Source organism: Balaenoptera physalus (assembly GCF_965194825.1).
Source record: "Balaenoptera physalus genome assembly, chromosome: 11".
Classification (NCBI taxonomy): Eukaryota; Metazoa; Chordata; class Mammalia; order Artiodactyla; family Balaenopteridae; genus Balaenoptera; species Balaenoptera physalus.
Window position 1 is genome coordinate 66,875,196 of NC_138896.1, and position 13,388 is coordinate 66,888,583.

The following is a 13,388-nucleotide window of genomic DNA, read 5'->3' on the forward strand; positions in this document are numbered from 1 at the left end:
TCTAACACTTCTCATTCCACTGGTGACCAAGAGGTTAAGCCCCCTGGGTTATTATCGCCCTTCCCTTCTCCCTACATCCATCAGACCTTCATGAATCCTATTAGTAGGGATCAGAGAAGCTTACCTTTGAGTCTAAGATCTTGGGAATGATTGTGCTCAAAGAGCCTGACCTTGTTCCCTAAAGGGAACATGCTTTTCCTCTTTCCTGAGGGCAGACCCCACCTAGTAGGACACCAGCCAGAATATGCTCCAAGGGGCTGCCTCTCAGAGTCTATTGCAAGATGAAAACCATTCCCCACTTCAGCTTGAAAGGAGGTCATACAAAGTTAACAGGACAGGAGAAAGCCTTGGAACAGATGTTAACCCCCCCTTCCCCACAGCTACCAAGTTTGGTCTGAGTTCTCATTGGGTGTGACCCCAGGAGCCACGCCACTCAAAGTTCTGACTCAGCTCTACTTCTAAGGAGCTCATCAGCTATCTTTGCTGTCTCCTCTCTTCTTCCCAGGGAAAAGGTCTCAGGATTCCCTAGGTGGGGAGCCTCAATGAGCCTCAGCAAAGCCAAGCACACTCACTCAAGACAGTGTTCTCCATTTCTGGCTATGATTACAGAGCATGTAGAGGCCAGCTCAAGTCCTGACCTCTGTGCTCTGGCTACAGCTGAGTCCTACTGTCAAGTAGGGATGGAGAGGCTGACAGGTGGGCAGGAAACCTGTAAGGGCCTCGTGGAAGCCCCCTGAGACCCCAGAACAGCTGCAAAGACTACACATAGGTGCAGGAGATAATTAGGAAGCTCCCAGTGTGCAGTTTCTACTTAAATGAGGCCACCCAGACTGTGTCTGGAAACAAATGGACAGATGTTAATGCAAATGTGTCATCACTAGTCCTTTCAAGGGGCTATGAACCAGCTCATCTCAGCAGCTCTGTGTCTAAGGGAAAGAGGGAGACAGAGGGACAGTAACAGACCTTTGCCAGCCTTGCTTTGCAGCCAGCCAAATGTATGTCAACCCAAAACGGAGGTTGAGGAGTGGGGACAATGGATAGGAAAGTGCTAGAGGAACCACCAAAATTTGATCACTGAATTTCTCAGCTCTTAAAAGGCATCCTAGGCTGCCGAACCTCCCTTGGCCCACACGTAACAAACACCACCCCCTCACCCTTCCCAATATATTCCATGATAGCTTCCATCCATAATCTTCCCCTGTATCAGAGTGGTTATCACATTTTAAATTGCATAAAAATTAGCTACTGAAGTCTGTGAGTAATGCAGATTCTCAGGTTCTTATCCTGGGTCAAAGGGAGGAGAGCTAATTCTTGTTTATATAGCACAACCCAAGGATCTTCAGTAGCTGACAGAAGCAAATTGTCAACATTTGGGCGTAGAATGGCTGGAAGCAAATACATTCCTCATTGTAGTTGCTTCTCCATTACAAACACCAAATCTTGAATCACCACAATCCTAGGACTGAGCCTCTTCTATAATTCTCTCAGGCTAGAGAGAAAAGTGGATGAGGTACTGGGAGTCTAGGAGAGACCATGAAGGGAGACAGCAGGGTATTAGGAAGCTTACTGTACTCTCTATAGTTTTGTGCAAAGCCTCACAAAAGGTACCCTATTCTTCTCCACATCAGCATGGCAGGAGGTAGTGTTGATAAAGACAGAAAGATACCAGAATGTGTGTCTACATGGATGGAGTTCTTTGACTCTAGTCCACATTATCATTGTTTTTCCTTGCTGGACAAAATGTCTTAGCTGCTTAAAAACTAGTTTGGAGGGCTTCCCTGGTGGCACAGTGGTTGGGAATCCACCTGCCAATGCAGGGCACACGGGTTTGAGCCCTGGCCTGGGAAGATCCCACATGCTGCAGAGCAACTAAGCCAGTGTACCACAACTGTTGAGCCTGTGCTCTAGAGCCAGCAAGCTACAACTACTGAGCCTGCATGCCACAACTACTGAAGCCCGTGCACCTAGAGCCCGTGCTCCGCAACAAGAGAAGCCACCGCAATGAGAAGCCCGTGCACTGCAACGAAGAGTAGCCCCCGCTCGCCACAACTAGAAAAAGCCTGCGTGCAGCAACCAAGACCCAACGCAGCCAAAAATAAATAAAATAAATAAATTTATTTAAAAAACCCAAAAACCAAAAACTAGTTTTGAAGCAAGTACAGTACTGGCTTTTACACCCAAGTTTGGGCTGCGCTTGAGCCCTCTCCTGGGGAGGCCTTGTCTCTCCCACTCAGTCTCTGGGATTGGAGACATGAATTTCAGCCCAGTGGTCCCTATCTTGGCCTCATGAAGACGAATGATTTGTCAAAGAAGATCTTCGCCAGCCTCCTCACTTTTCAGGCGAGGAAGCCTCTCCAGGAACAAATGGTTCCATGAGGACAAAAGGCATATTCATTGTAAAGATTTCAGGAGTGGCTCTTCAGAAAACCTAACCATCTCTCCTCTCATCTCTCCTGAACAAGATGGGTTTTAGTTGGTTCTATTACCTTGCTTCCTTCTACATTAAATATTTACAGTATCTCACTGTCTTTAAAATGGTTGGCTATTCATTGATTAAGAATCATTTACTTGGCTCAGTTCAAACAAAAATCCTTATACTCAGAAACAATAGCATTTGATCCACTTGACAATATTCTCAATGGTTTTGTGGAGGTATGTAAACTTGGATATGAAAACAGGGAGAGAGCTAAATTGCTCCACAAATGAACCGAGAAGAGATGGTCAGAAGCCTGGAAGGTAGATGGCTGCAAGTCCAAGAAGAGAGAATTAGAAGATATCCCAGGGCTTCCCTGGTGGCGCAGTGGTTGAGAATCTGCCTGCCAATGCAGGGGACACGGGTTCGAGCCCTGATCTGGGAGGATCCCACATGCCGCGGAGCAACTAAGCCCGTGAGCGACAGCTACTGGAGCCTGTGCTCTGCAACAAGAGAGGCCGCGAGAGTGAGAGGCCCGCGCACCGCGATGTAGAGCGGCCCCTACTCTCCGCAACTAGAGAAAGCCCTCGCACAGAAATGAAGACCCAACACAGCGAAAAATAAATAATAAATAAATAATAAAATTTAAAAAAAAAAAAAAAAGAAGAAGATATCCCAGAATTTTTGAATGAAATGCTATCTGTAATGCAACATAAACTACCTCTTCTGCCTCTCTTACAAAATCTTGAGTCAAATCTACATTTGTGGATGGGATTTGGTATTGGGAATTATACAAGCAAAGAAATACTGTTGCAGGATTGGCCTGGGGTAAGACCAGAGGCTGAGTACCCATGGCAAATGGAAGTGGGAGCAACAGCACATAAGTTACACTAAGAATTGAAAGTGCAGGGCTCCTGGCATCTTTCTTTCTTTCTTTTTTTTTTTTGAATTTTTGAATTTTATTTATATTTTTATACAGCAGGTTCTTATTACTTATCCATTTTACATGTATTAGTGTATATATGTCAATCCCAATTGCCCAATTCGTCACACCACCACCACCACCCCTGCCGCTTTCCCCCCTTGGTGTCCATATGTTTGTTCTCTACATCTGTGTCTCAATTTCTGCCCTGCAAACCAGTTCATCTGTACCACTTTTCTAGGTTCCACATATATGCGTTAATATACGATATTTGTTTTTCTCTTTCTGACTTACTTCACTCTATATGACAGACTCTAGGTCCATCCACCTCACTACAAATAACTCAATTTCGTTTCTTTTTATGGCTGATTAATATTCCATTGTGTATATGTGTTACATTTTCTTTATCCATTCATCTGTCAGTGGACACTTAGGTTGCTTCCATGTCCTGGCAATTGTAAATAATGTTGCAATGAACATTGTGGTACATGACTCTTTTTGAATTATGGTTTTCTCAGGGTATATGCCCAGTAGTGGGATTGCTGGGTCTTATGGTAGTTCTATTTTTAGTTTTTTAAGGAACCTCCGTACTGTTCTCCGTAGTGGCTGTATCAGTTTATATTCCCACCAACAGTGCAAGAGGGTTCCCTTTTCTCCACACCCTCTCCAGCATTTGTTGTTTGTAGATTTTCTGATGATGCCCATTCTAACTGGTGTGAGGTGATACCTCATTGTAGTTTTGATTTGCATTTCTCTAATACTTAGTGATGTTGAGCAGCTTTTCATGTGCTTTTTGGCCATCTGTATGTCTTCTTTGGAGAAGTGTCTATTTAGGTCTTCTGCCCATTTTTGCATTGGGTTTTTCGTTTTTTTAATATTGAGCTGCATGAGCTGTTTATATATTTTGGAGATTAATCCTTTGTCCATTGATTCATTTGCATATATTTTCTGCCATTCTGAGGGCTGTCTTTTCATCTTTATGGTTTCCTTTGCTGTGCAAAAGCATTTAAGTTTCATTAGGTCCCATTTGTTTATTTTTGTTTTTATTTCCATTACTCTAGGAGGTGGATCAAAACAGATCTTCCTGTGATTTATGTCGAAGAGTGTTCTTCCTATGTTTTCCTCAAAGAGTTTTATAGTGTCCGGTCTTACATTTAGGTTTCAAATCCATTTTGAGTTTATTTTTCTGTATGGTGTTAGGGAGTGTTCTAATTTCATTCTTTTACATGTAGCTGTCCAGTTTTCCCAGCACCACTTATTGAAGAGACTGTCTTTTCTCCATTGTATATCCTCGCCTCTTTTGTCATAGATTAGTTGACCATAGGTGCATGGGTTTATCTCTGGGCTTTCTATCCTGTTCCATTGATCTATATTTCTGTTTCTGTGCCAGTACCATATTGTCTTGATTACTGTAGCTTTGTAGTATAGTCTGAAGTCAGGGAGTCTTGATTCCTCCAGCTCCGTTTTTTTCCCTCAAGACTGCTTTGGCTATTCGGGGTCTATTGTGTCTCCATACAAATTTTAAGATTTTTTTGTTCTAGTTCTTTAGAAAATACCATTGGTAATTTGATAGGGATTGAATTGAATGTGTAGATGCTTTGGGTAGTATACTCATTTTCACAGTATTGATTCTTCCAATCCAAGAACATGGTATATCTCACCATCTGTTTGTAGCATCTTTAATTTCTTTCATCAGTGTCTTATAGTTTTCTGCATACAGGTCTTTTGTCTCCCTAGGTAGGTTTATTCCTAGGTATTTTATTCTTCTTGTTGCAATGGTAAATGGGAGTGTTTCCTTAATTTCTCTTTCAGATTTTTCATCATTAGTGTATAGGAATGCAAGAGATTTCTGTGCATTAATTTTGTATTCTGCAACTTTACCAAATTCATTGATTAGCTCTAGTAGTTTTCTGGTGGCATCCTTAGGATTCTCTATGTATAGTATCATGTCATCTGCAAACAGTGACATTTTTACTTCTTCTTTTCCAATTTGTATTCCTTCTATTTCTTTTTCTTCTCTGATTGCCGTGGCTAGGACTTCCAAAACTATGTTGAATAATAGTGGTGAGAGTGGACATCCTTTTCTTGTTCCTGATCTTAGAGGAAATGCTTTCAGTTTTTCACCAACCACTGAGAATTATGTTTGCTGTGGGTTTGTCATATATGGCCTTTATTATGTTGAGGTAGGTTCCCTCTGTGCCCACTTTCTGGAGCGTTTTTATCATAAATGGGTGTTGAATTTTGTCAAAAGCTTTTTCTACATCTATTGAGATGATCATATGGTTTTTATTCTTCAATTTGTTAATATGGTGTATCACATTGATTGATTTGCGTATATTGAAGAATCCTTGCATCCCTGGGATAAATCCCACTTGATCATGGTGTATGATCCTTCTAATGTGCTGTTGGATTCTGTTTGCTAGTATTTTGTTGAGGATTTTTGCATCTATATTCATCAGTGATATTGGTCTGTAATTTTCTTTTTTTGTAGTATCTTTGTCTGGTTTTGGTATCAGGGTGATGGTGGCCTCATAGAATGAGTTTGGGAGTTTTCCTTCCTTGGCAATTTCTTGGAAGAGTTTGAGAAGGATGGGTGTTAGCTGTTCTCTAAATGTTTGATAGAATTCACCTGTGAAGCCATCTGGTCCTGGACTTTTGTTTGTTGGAAGATTTTAAATCACAGTTTCAATTTCAGTGCTTGTAATTGGTCTGTTTATATTTTCTATTTCTTCCTGGTTCAGTCTTGGAAGGTTATACCTTTCTAAGAATTTGTGCATATCTTCCAGGTTGTCCATTTTATTGGCATAGAGTTGCTTGTAGTAGTCTCAGGATGCTTTGTATTTCTGCAGTGTCTGTTGTAACTTCTCCTTTTTCATTTCTAATTTTATTGATTTGAGTCCTCTCCCTCTTTTTCTTGATGAGTCTGGCTAATGGTTTTTCAATTTTGTTTATCTTCTCAAAGAACCAGCTTTTATTTTTATTGATCTTTGCTATTGTTTTCTTTGTTTCTATTTCATTTATTTCTGCTCTGATCTTTATGATTTCTTTCCTTCTACTAACTTTGGGTTTTGTTTGCTCTTCTTTCTCTAGTTCCTTTAGGTGTAAGGTTAGATTGTTTATTTGAGATTTTTCTTGTTTCTTGAGGTAGGCTTGTATAGCTATAAACTTCCCTCTTAGAACTGCTTTTGCTGCATCCTGTAGGTTTTGGCTCATCGTGTTTTCATTGTCATTTGTCCTTAGGTATTTTTTGATTTCCTATTTGATTTCTTCAGTGATCTTTTGGTTATTTAGTAATGTATTTTTTAGCCTCCGTGTGTTTGTGTTTTTTACTTTTTTTCCCCTGTAATTGATTTCTAATCTCATAGTGTTGTGGTCAGAAAAGATGCTTGATATGATTTCAATTTTCTTAAATTTACTGAGGCTTGATTTGTGACCCAAGATGTGATCTATCCTGGAGAATGTTCCATGTGCACTTGAGAAGAAAGTGTAATCTACTGTTTTTGGATGGAATGTCCTATAAATATCAATTAAATCTATCTGGTCTATTGTGTCATTTAAAGCTTGTGTTTCCTTATTAATTTTCTGTTTTGATGATCTGTCCATTGGTGTAAGTGAGGTGTTAAAGTCCCCCACTATTCTTGTGTTACTGTCGATTTCCTCTTTTATAGCTGTTAGCAGTTGCCTTATGTATTGAGGTGCTCCTATGTTGGGTGCATATATATTTATAATTGTTATATCTTCTTCTTGGATTGATCCCCCCGCCGCTTGATCATTACGTAGTGTCCTTCCTTGTCTCTTGTAACATTCTTTATTTTAAAGTCTATTTTATCTGATATGAGTATAGCTACTCCAGCTTTCTTTTGATTTCCATTTGCATGGAATATCTTTTTCCTTCCCTTCACTTTCAGTCTGTATGTGTCACTAGGTCTGAAGTGGGTCTCTTGTAGGCAGCATATATATGGGTCTTGTTTTTGTATCCATTCAGCAAGCCTGTGTCTTTTGGCTGGAGCATTTAATCCATTCACATTTAAGGTAATTATCGATATGTATGCTCCTATGACCATTTTCTTAATTGTTTTGGGTTTGTTTTTGTAGGTCCTTTTCTTCTCTTGTGTTTCCCACTTAGAGAAATTCCTTTAGCATTTGTTGTAGCGCTGGTTTGGTGGTACTGAATTCTCTTAGCTTTTGTTTGTCTGTAAAGCTTTTGATTTCTCCATCGAATCTGAATGAGATGCTTGCCGGCTAGAGTAATCTTGGTTGTAGGTTCTCCCCTTTCATCACTTTAAATATGTCATGCCACTCCCTTCTGGCTTGTAGACTTTCTTCTGAGAAATCAGCTGTTAACCTTATGGGAGTTCCCTTGTATGTTGTTTGTCGTTTTTCCCTTGCTGCTTTCAAGAATTTTCTTTGTCTTTAATTTTTGCCAATTTGATTACTATGTGTCTCGGTGTGTTTCTCCTTTGGTTTATCCTTTGTGGGACTCTCTGCACTTCGTGGACTTGTGTGGCTACCTTTCCCATGTTAGGGAAGTTTTCAACTATAATCTCTTCAAATATTTTCTTGGGTCCTTTCTCTCTCTCTTCTCCTTCTGGTACCCCTATAATGCGAATGTTGTTGCGTTTAATGTTGTCCTAGAGGTCTCTTAGGCTGTCTTCATTCCTTTTCATTCTTTTTTCTTTTTTCTGTTCCACAGCAGTGAATTCCACCATTCTGTCTTCCAGGTCACTTATCTGTTCTTCTGCCTCAGTTATTCTGCTAATGATTCCTTCTAGTGTAGTTTTCATTTCAGTTATTGTATTGTTCATCTCTGTTTGTTTGTTCTTTAATTCTCCTAGGTCTTTGTTAAACATTTCTTGCATCTTGTCGATCTTTGCCTCCATTCTTTTTCCGAGGTCCTGGATCATCTTCACTATCATTATTCTGAATTGTGGAAGGTTGCCTATCTCCACTCCATTTAGTTGTTTTTCTGGGGTTTTATCTTGTTCCTTCATCTGGTACATAGCCCTCTGCCTTTTCATCTTGTCTATCTTTCTGTGAATATGGTTTTTGTTCCACAGGCTGCAGGATTGTAGTTCTTGCTTCTGCTGTCTGCCCGCTGCTGGATGAGGCTATCTAAGAGGCTTGTGCAAGTTTCTTGATAGGAGGGACTGGTGGTGGGTAGAGCTGGCTGTTGCTCTGGTGGGCAGAGTTCAGTAAAACTTTAATCCACTTGTCTGCTGATGGGTGGGTCTGAATTCCCTCCCTGTTGGTTGTTTGGCCTGAGGTGAACCAGCACTGGAGCCTGCAGGCTCTTTGGTGGGACTAATGGCGGACTCTGGGAGGGCTCATGCCAAGGAATACTTCCCAGAACTTCTGCTGCCAGTGTCCTTGTCCTCACAGTGAGACACAGCCACCCCCCCCCCACCTCTGCAGGAGACCCTCCAACACTAGCAGGTAGGTCTGGTTCAGTCTCCTATGGGGTCACTGCTCCTTCCCCCTGGGTCTTGATGTGCACACTACTTTGTGTGTGCCCTCCAAGAGTGAAGTCTCTGTTTCCCCCTGACTTGTCGAAGTTCTGCAGTCAAATCCCACTAGCCTTCAAAGTCTGATTCTCTAGGAATTCTGCCTCCTGTTGCTGGACCCCTAGGTTGGGAAGCCTGACGTGGGGCTCAGAACCTTCACTCCAGTGGGTGGACTTCTGTGGTATAATTGTTCTCCAGTTTGTGAGTCATCCACCCAACAGTTATGGGATTTGATTTTATTGTAATTGCACCCCTCTACCATCTCATTGTGGCTTCTCCTTTGTCTTTTGATGTGGGGTATCTTTTTTGGTGAGTTCCAGTGTCTTCCTGTCAATGATTGTTCAGCAGTTAGTTGTGATTCTGGTGCTCTCACAAAAGGGAGTGAAAGCACGTCCTTCTACTCCACCATCTTGAACCAATCTCTTCTCCTGGCATCTTTCTTGAGTTATGAGATACACCTGAGATAATTGCAGTACCTAGAAGACTAGAAGGGCTTTGGCCCTAGGAATCACTCCTAAAAGAGAAGGATCAAAGAGTGCCATGGATGGCCAGGCTCACAGTGAAAAGGTGAAGATCTATAAGAAACAAATGCAGTTACGTATATTGACCTACTTAGGGCTGGTAATGACAGACTCTTCCTCAGAAGGGAGATCATTTGAAAGCAGTGGTTAAAGAGTATGGTTCTGATCTCAGACACAGCTGGGTTCAAATCTTGGCTGGCTCTAGCTTTCTCTTCTTTGGAAAAGGCACCTTACATAACCTCATTTTCCTCGTGGAGGTTCTGTTATCCCAACTCTGTTGCTTTTGAGGAAGTCCAATAAACTCTCCAGGCTCTTTGCTCTAGGACAGCAGACAGTTTTATTAGAAGTATACAGAAAGCATGAGGCTTAGACTGTTGCACTGTAACCATTTTGATGGTACCTGTCCAACCCAAGAATTTGGAATCCCTCCCCACTGCACCTGGAGAGACCTTCCCATGCCCCTTTAAAACAAACAAACAAACATAAGTATTGGATGAGCTGGTTTAAAAATAAAGATGGTTAAAGGGATGGAGAATCGATGAGGATGGTGGGAGATGAGGTCTCTTGTGGCAGTTCTGGGCTCAGTGGCAGATGATAGGAGAAGACAAGAGAACTCCAGCAAATGTATGGTGGAAACTGTTCACAAAGCTACCCCATCCGGGGCAGATACTTCATTGAGATTGTTAGTCCCTCAACTCCCTCATGAGTGAACCATGACATGAAAAAGTGGTGTGATGGAGGGCATATCATTCCACGGGGCTATCACACTTGTCTTTTCTTTACTCTGAGTCCATATCTCAACAGTCAGTTCTTATTTGTTACTGCAAGTCATTTCTTCAGCACCATTTCTCTGTGTCTGTGCACATGACATCTCTATTCTCTGGCTCTACCTGTGCAAAAATTTTCCAACCCCTCCTCAGCTATGACAAGTTCAGAAATTAATGGAGAGGTGTGTGACAAGGTAAAAAGGATCTTTGGGTGGCTTTAGGTATTTCCCTTTTTAATTTTTTTGGGCCTTAGGTTTTTCCATTTTAAAGAACTGAAATCACAAAGAATTCAGGAAAAATCATCTAATAAGTGGTTTAATCATTTAAACATTATATAATAATGCGTCCTCAAAATCTTCAACTCCTTCTTCCAAATTATTCTGATAATTTAGCAACTGAATGACAAAAAAAATACCTTCACATATTAAAATTGTATAGCATACTCTCAAGTAGCATTGACATTCTAAGCTTAGAAGTGTGATTAATCTCTTCCTTGAATATATTGATTTAAAGGTGTAATGCTTTTTATAATTGATATATCCAAATGCCAGATGAGAGAAACTGTTTAACTTAGTAATGTGACAAAAAAATTCACCTGTGTGTCTTCCTTTACTTTTTTTTTTTTTTTTTTTTGGCTGTGTCGAGTCTTAGTTGCGGCACGTGGGATCTTTCCTTGCGGCGCGTGGGCTCTTCCTTGCGGTGTGCGGGTTTCTCTCTAGTTGTGGTGTGCAGGCTCCAGAGCGCGTGGGCTCTGTAGTTGTGGCACGTGGGCTCAGTAGTTGCAGTGTGCAGGCTTAGTTGCCCTGCAGGATGTGGGATCTTAGTTCCCCGACCAGGGATTGAACTGGCGTCCCCTGCATTGCAAGACGGTTTCTTAACCAGTGGACCACCAGGGAAGTTGCTTCCTTTACTTTTTTAGTAACTGTTTTTTTTCATTCTTTTTTAAAATTGAGATATAATTGACATATAATATTAGTTTCATGTGTACAACGTAACAATTAGATATTTGTATATATTGCAAACTGATCACCACAATAAGTCTAGTTAACATCCATCACCATACATAGTTACAAATTTTTGTGCTCACCTCCACGGCACATTACATAATTATAAATTTTTTTCTTGTGATGAGAATTTTTAAAATATATTCTTTTAGTAGCTTTCAAATATACAATACAGTATTATTTACTACAGTCACCATGCTGTACATTACATTCCCATGACTTATTTATTTCATGACTGGAAGTCCTTTACTTTTTTTTTATAACTAAAAGTATAATTTTATATTATATTATTTTTTTAACATCTTTACTGGAGTATAATTGAGTCCTTTGCTTTTTATGTTATCTGTAGAAAGAGTCTTCCTCCCATTGGGAATATGACAACACACCTATCATTCCCTTCCATGCAGAATGCTATTGCAATAGCAGCACCACCTGATATGATCCCATCATCTAGTTAGTCACAACTCCCTCCTCTATGGATTCTGAACCAATTTAGAGGTTGAAATTGAATCATAGTATCCACTTTATTATCAGCCAGATTGTAGACTATGACTCAGACTTGAAGCCAAACTCAGCTTTCAATGACCTCTTTCCACCTCAACTCAAGTCTAGACCTTGCCACCACACAGTGGGAGAGTTCTGTCTACAGAGGTGACTCCTCCAGTCACATGGATGAAGGATCTGGGTGTATCTCAAGCCCCATCACATCAGATGGACAAGAGGCCCAACCTACGTGTATTTACCACCTAGAGAATAGGGAGAGGGAAGAAAATAGCCTGCCTCCATGCTGGTCAGCCAGAGAGAAGAACACTTTTCATCTCATCCACAAGATAAGTTACTTCTCCTGCCATGGAGAGGGGGTAAGGGCAAAAGCTTTTCCCCAGCTCTTCCTGATTAGTAGGAATGTTGACAAATACTACTCCATGGACCAAGTCAGGAATATCTGTAGTAGGAATAGAAAGATATCTCCTATTCTACAAGTACATCATCCATGGGAAAACAGGACGCAAAGCCATAAAATTCATTCCAAGCTCAATACCACACAATCAGATAATTATGTACTGTCTGAGAGCCTGAACAGTAGAAATTATTTTTCTAACCAGTGCCAAACATTCAGATGAAAAGAGTCTATGCCACTGTTCATTAAAAGCTTCAAAATTATCTCAAAGTTCTTGAGCACATAGGCATATTCTTTTTTTCTTTTCATTTCAAATAGAAGGAAAGAATCATTGCCATGTTTTCTACAGCTTTATTGAGGTACAATTGATACAAAAAAGGGCATGTATTTAAAATGTACAGTTTGATGACATCCATAAAATAATTGTCACAATCAAGGTAAATGTCCCCAAAGTTCCCTCATGCCCCTTGTAATTCATACCTCTTCCCCCAGCAGCAAGTCATCTGCTTTCTATCAGTATAGATTAGTTTATATTTTATAAAAATGCTATCATACAGTGTGTATTCTCTTTTTAAAAAATATTTATTTATTTATTTATTTATGTTTGGCTGCTGCAGGATCTTCATTACAGCATGCAGGACCCTCTGCTGCGGGGCGTGGGCTTCTCTCTAGTTGTGGCTCACGGGCTCAGTAGTTGCAGCATGCAGGCTCCAGAGTGAGTGCGTGGGCTCTGTAGTTGCAGCACGTGGGCTCTCTAGTTGTGGCCCACAGGCTTAGTTGCCCCACAGCATGTAGGCTCTTAGTTCCCCGACCAGGGATTGAACCTGCATCCCCTGCATTGGAAGGCTGATTCTTAACCACTGGACCACCAGGGAAGTCCCTGTATTCTCTTTTTTTCTGACTTCTTTCATTTACCGTAAGGATTTTTTTACTCCATGTCATTGTGTATATCAATTGTTCATCTTTTTTTATTGTTGAGTAGCTTTCCATTGTATTATGAACCACAGTTTGCTTATTCATTCACTTGCTGCTGGACATTTGGACTGTTTCCAGTTTGTGGCTCTGACAAATAAAGCCGCTGTGAACATTCATCTTCAAGTCCCTGTGTGGACATATGCTTTTGTTAATTTGGGGTAAATATCCAGGATTGGCTGGGTTGTATGGTAAACATATGTTTAACACTTGAAGAAACTGCCAAACTGTTTTTCAAATTGGTTGCAATAAAGACATATTCTCTTTTTTTCCTTTTGTTTTGGACAAATGGAAAGAAAGTTTTGCAATTTGACATTTAACAATTGAACCTTCTTTGCATTTTTTTCCTGTTATATTCTCTAGGAAATGTCTGTCTTCATTTGTCATAGG

General features: G+C 40.6%; 1 long non-coding RNA gene across 7 annotated transcripts in view; it reads left to right on the forward strand.

The window, feature by feature from the left end:
* LOC309637797 overlaps window positions 1-13,388 on the forward strand; it is a 555,044-nt gene that overhangs the window by 403,376 nt on the left and 138,280 nt on the right. The gene's annotated exons all lie outside the window — the stretch shown is intronic.